The sequence below is a fragment of the Parasteatoda tepidariorum genome, chromosome 10, assembly GCF_982258835.1.
Source record: "Parasteatoda tepidariorum strain Cologne lab strain chromosome 10, Ptep-v5.0, whole genome shotgun sequence".
NCBI classification, from domain to species: Eukaryota; Metazoa; Arthropoda; class Arachnida; order Araneae; family Theridiidae; genus Parasteatoda; species Parasteatoda tepidariorum.
In genome coordinates, this window is record NC_141764.1 from 14737423 (window position 1) to 14743822 (window position 6400).

Consider the following 6400-nt stretch of genomic DNA (forward strand, 5'->3'; position numbering starts at 1 on the left):
ACAGTGGATTATAAATTTTTTTTTGTAATATTTTGAAATGTAATCGAGCGTCTCTTGTCTGAAAGCAAATTTTTATACCAGGAGAAGCTTCTTTCAACGTCTACTGATGTTATTGGTGCGTACTTGAAAAGGACGGTCACACTTACTGACAATTCTTCTTCAATTTGGAAAGATGTTGCTTCACCTGTTAATATCCTAGAGATTTTCTTCGTTGTTTGGAAGCCAGTGTAATAATAAAAAATTATACAAAGTAATAAAAATTACATAAGATTAACAAAAAATTTAAAAAATGCTTTAAAATGCAAAATACGCCCCAAAAATTAAAGAAAATGCCCTATAAATCTCAAAAAATGCTCTAAAGGACAAAAAATGTCAAAAAATGCAAATGTCATCAAAATCCGGGCCTTAGTGATTTACTTACTTATACTAATAAGGGAGACGAAGGGGTTATGAGTTTATGTAGACATTAAAATTCCCTTATTTTCAATTTTAAAAAAAATTGTAACAAAAAAATGTTGAAAAAAAAATTTAGTTTTCAAATAAAAGTTAAATTTGAGAAATGTAGTGTTTTCCTTTAAAGAGTTTCAAAATTTTTATAAAATGAACTAAAATTTAAATTTTGTATTAAGCAAAGTTACATCTCCTATTTGAATCCTTTCCTAAAATTTATGAAATTACATTACTTTAATTAAAGTCAAAGTTAGGCAATAAACAAGGGGAGAGGTTGATGCGGTTTTCTTAAGTGACGCTCTTAGTTTGCTTATTTTTGCTGATAAAAGGGAGTTAAAAGTGCCAACAACATGCTTACGTATTATTTATATGGCCCCTAAGTTTATTCTTTGATTCTTTCATGTGATGACAAAAAATGTTATGCAGATTTGAAATAGCTGTTGAATTGTCGATTTCACTAAAATATAATTTTACGTAACACTCCATTCACTAAATATAACTGTTATCGTGAATAGCTGAAATCAAGAGAATGTCGACTTTCATCGGTGAATGACAAAAGTCGCTTTGGTGAATGTCCGAAATATTTGTTATATCCGATTTAATATTAATTTATTCGTTGATATTATTACATTTATTCGATATTTTAATATCTGCTGAGGATAGATTAGGAAAAACATCAGTGTTCGGAGTATCGGTCAAATGCGCACTGGGCAGTGGCATTTGACCTTAATAAAAACATTGATGTAGGGTATACCGGGCAAATGTAAACCAAGGAGTGGCACTTAACTGGACCTAGTATATATTTCGGACATTCATGAAAGCAACTATGTGATGGTCGACATTCACTGGTGGAAGTCAGCAATTTCGGTCATTCACAGTAACATAACTATATAAATACAACTAAGCTTTTTCACTATAGTTTAATACATATGTTGTGGTTATATGTATATGTTTAATGTGTGTGTGTTTTAGAAATTGAAAACATATATATTTTACTTTAAATCGATGTTCCCGACCATTTTTCTCATTTTTTTTGTTTTTTATTTTTAATTATTTTGTATTTGCTAGAGGTGTGGATTCGGTGGCTAAAATGTTCAACCTCAACATGAGTTCATGCTTGTTAAAAATTTTCACAATTAGAGAAATCAATGTTAAAAATATATTTTCACAAAAAATTAAAATTATAAAAAAACAAAAAAACTTTTAGATAAGAGCTGTGTTTCAATACATCACGCACACGCTCGTACATCATAAACATCTTATATTAGTGAAGTACCATAATATACATGAACTATAAAACAAGTACAAATTAAACGTTATATTCATTTAAACAACTATTTAATAAAATTTTCATCTTAGTTGAATAAATTTGGTTTGGGAACTTATGAATCAAAAGATAACTTATTAATATTTATTAGCTATTATAATAATTCTGTGAAATCAATAATTCAGTAGATCAATCATAGACTTAAAAATGTTCAAGTGATGAAAATTCAATGTTTAATATTAAAATCTCATTGAATTTGTACATTGTCATAATGCTGCAAATTTGTCGAGAAACTTAACGTTAAATTTACATTAGACTAATAATATAATAACTAATAATATGAATAACTAATAATATGAATAACTAATAATATGAATAACCAATAATATGAATAACTAATAATATGAATAATTGTCATAATATTCTTTGAGTAATATTTTTTCACATAATTGTAAATATTTGTCAAAATTAGAGTTTCCTAAACTTTTTTGAGTAGGGACCCCATAAACAATGCGCAAATCCAACAAACGCATGAGTGCACGAAGAATTGATATTTTTTAAAGAATAATTCAGTTTTCCCTTCGTATTGTAATATTTTATTGCAACTTTAAGTCTTTATTTTTTTTTTACTTTAAGATATCGAACAATATAAAAATTTCAAGTAAGTTACAAATTAAAAAATATAATACAATGTTTTCGTTTTTTCTTCGTTCTTTTTTTTTTAATTTCATTTATTTATTTTTTTTAAATCTTTATTGATTTTCAGATACATAGTGCAAAAAATGTTGGTAAATGTAAAATCATTACAAAAAAATTAAAGAAATATCAAAATGGCTAAAATTTCTTGCGACCTGGTCTCTCAACCCCATTCGGAGCTCACATTCCGGGTCCACATTTCTGGTCTGAATAATATTCATTACATCAAACCCAAAGATTAAAAATATAATAATATTCAAAACATCAAACCTCTTTTAACCTAAGGATTGTCTCATATTCAGGAATCAAAATTTGATTTTCAAGTGAAACTAAATTTCTACAGCTTCTTATTTACCTACTCCGATTATTCAGAAATTAAAGTAAATTTGATTATCCAGTATTTACTCAGGAACAGAAAATGATTTTCAAGCAAAATATGTAAAAACCAAATTCGCGCTATCCATTGATTCAAAATTTGATTTTCAAGCACAATCCAATTTTATATTCTTTCTTATTCAGGTATCTAATTTTTTTTATTTCTGATACATTATATAAAAACAAATTTGTGTGTTCTGCGAGTTTGGTAAAATGGAGCTTCATGGGCACCTTTTCTTGAACTTAGGAAAAGCAAGTTATAAAAGTTTTTCAAACACCATAAAGGTGTAATAGGAATCAGGAATCTGAATTCCAGGATATGAAATCGCAGCCGGAAAACATTTCCGGTATGTCCTAGTTCTTCAGAAGGTATTTGTTCCACCCCGGGGGACCGTCGATGATGCTGACAATGTATGATGGATCATCTTCTGGAACTTCTATCAATCTAGAAGATTTTTGAAAGGATCCTCAACCAAAATAGACTTCTTAGAAAAATCCTGAATTTTTCTGCTGCATATTAGTTTTAGCCTAGAAATTAATCTGTATGTTAATAGAATTAATATTATTTGTTTTTAATTAGTATAATTTGTTTAACATTAAAATGTACTGTAGATAAGTACTGATGTAGTACATGTTTTATAAAATATATAAACAATCAAAATAAACTTCTTAGAAAAATCCTGAATTTTTCTGCTGCATATTAGCTTCAGTCTAGAAATTAATCTGTATGTTAATAGAATTAATATTATTTGTTTTTAATTAGTATAATTTGTTTAACATTAAAATGTACTGTTGATAAATACTGATGTAGTACATGTTTTATAAAAAATATGTAAACAATCGAAATAAACTTCTTAGAAAAATCCTGAATTTTTCTGCTGCATATTAGTTTTAGTGTAGAAATCAATCTGTATGTTAATTGAATTAATATTATTTGTTTTTAATTTGTTTAACATGAAAATGTACTGTTGATAAGTACTGATGTAGTACATGTTTTATAAAATATATATACAGTGTGTTCCGTAAATACAACCCTTAATATGTATTTTTAAATTCCTTATGAAAACACATTGGGATCGCAGATAAATTTTTAATCAAGGAAAAAACACAGATTCCATCGAAATCGGACAAATTACGATAGAGGATAATTGGTGCAATCCACATTGAAACAGTTTTAATTGACGTCTCTCTATCTCTCTCTTTCTGAGATAGAGAGACGTCAATTACAGACGTCTTATACAGATTCAAACTGGCGTCTAATCCTTATTGCTCTATGTGTCGGGGCCAAATTGTAATATACGACCGCCACGTTTTCCTCTGCAGCGCTCTCCGTGAAGCAACTATCGCTGACCGATACTGGGAAGCAAGGTATCGAATAATTAAATAACTGTTTTTAATTTTTACATCCTTGAGTTGTGATATTTTTATCATATGTCAAACCCTCAGCGATTAGAAATAAAAAAAATATGGTGGTTTTTGTTAACTATTCCCCAACTCTTAAAAAAAAAACACAAAGAAATTATTTCAAACATTTAGAGGGTCCTATGCCCTTCTGATAATCATGCACTGGAGAGAGCATTGGTATATCAAAACTTTCCATGCTTTTGTTGTTTAATTTTTAAAACATGTTACCCGTCGTGTTAAATGTGCTATACGGAATACCCAAAATCAGAGCAAGTGTTGCACATTTAACTACATTTTGTGTTTTTGAGGAGGGGTCTTGCAATGGTGAAAAGGGTGGAATGGATCAAAATAGGCTGGGAGCCATCAGAAATTAAACAAATGTTTTATGCGGTGACCAAAACTTCATGTATTCATATTTTCTTTCAAGCAACGAAAATTCTACAGCAGTTTTACAACGTAGAAAAGGAGTGCGAAACTAATTTGTTTAAGTGCTTTAATCTGCCATCTTTAATCTATTCTTATCCCTAGGAGTTGGGGGAGATACACGCGAGTCGCACGATATCTCATTATTTCTTAAACAAGGAAGCGTGACTTTGACATATTTTTTCACCAGAGTCCGAGGGTGGCCAGGAAGAATAACTTCGCGGTTAAATATTTACACGAGTCTCTGGAAATTTTAATGTACCGTAAATCCTTACGTGTGTCACTGATTATTGTACAGTTGTTTACCATATCTGATACGGTCAACTGACCTTTGCCCTAATCATCATATTGAAATGTAGTTAACGATACCTTTAAATTAAGGTTTATTAATCAGAGGGTTCTTAGCTGATTGGCAATAAGGCTATCTTTTGAAGGTTCTGTCGTCGAATGAAATAATCTACATTTTTTTTTTAAATTTGGTGGATAATATGTTGTTTCCATAGCAACTGTGAATTTTTAAAAACATTTAGGACAAGTTTAGTGATTAGCACCCTCTGAGCTAAATATGAAAATGGAGATCCGTGGAGGTTTAGGTGGTAGAGCGTTCGCCTACCAATTAGATAAACCGGGTTCGAATCCCATCGATGGCTGGTTTATACGAATTGCGCACCCGGCTCACACCGACCACAATGATGACGTAAAGTATCCTCAGTGGTAGACAGATCATAGGCTAGCGTTCCCTTGCCGTACGTTTTCGTGGTTTTCATTTCCATATCGCCCAAATGTTAGTTCCATCAAAAAGTCCTCCTCGAATGCAAAATTTCTCCCGATACTTGATCTTGGAGTTCTCTCGTTTTCTGGATTGGTTTCAAAATCACAAGGCTACGGAGCTCATAATTGGTAGTCGTAAACTCAAAATTGGGTCGGCTTTTCAACAACGGTTATAAAATAAAATGAAATAGGAAAATGGCATGAGCCGTAGTGGCTCTTGGGATAGAACATTCGCCTCCCAATGAGGTGAACCGGGTTCGAATCCCAGCAAAGGCTGGTCGATACCAGGGGTCTGTCCAGACATTTTGTAAAAGGTCCGTTTTTGTAAAATTGTGAAAAAATTACTCGTAATTTTTGAATATAAAATAAACGTTAAGTCACATTCTTTCTACCAAGGTCCTGCTTTTGTGAATTTGCGCAAATAGGGTCCTGTTATTGCAAAAAACTTTTTCAAGGAGCTTTTTAATTGTAAAGACATACAAAATTATGCTCAACACTGTAAAATTATAATTGAAAAAAATTAAATTTAAAAAAATAAACAGCAATTGTTGCTACTAAACTAGCGATGCAACATACAAATATTTGGTATTTAGCCTATACTGCTGAAGGCAGAATATTCATTTCGGACGAATAAAGGAAGAAGCATCTGCCGAAGACAAAACTTAGTTCGTTTACGTCTGTCTTTCTCCCCCCCCCCTTCCTGGGAAGGGTTTATTCAATTAACAAAACAATAATGAAGGTAAACAAATTTGTGAAGGGTCCGATTAAAAGATAAATTATTTTGTGAAGAGTCCGTTTTTAAGTTAAAATATTTTGTGAAGAGTTCGTTTTTATGAAAAGATATTTTGTGAAGGGTCCTTTAATGGACCCAAATTTCTTCTATACTGACCCTTGGATACGAGGTCAGCACCCTGCTTGCACCGACCAGTGCTGACGTAAAATATGTCCAGTTGTAGGCGAATCATGGGTTAGACTACATTTGCCGTAAGGCTGATGGTGGAAGATTTTCGTGAT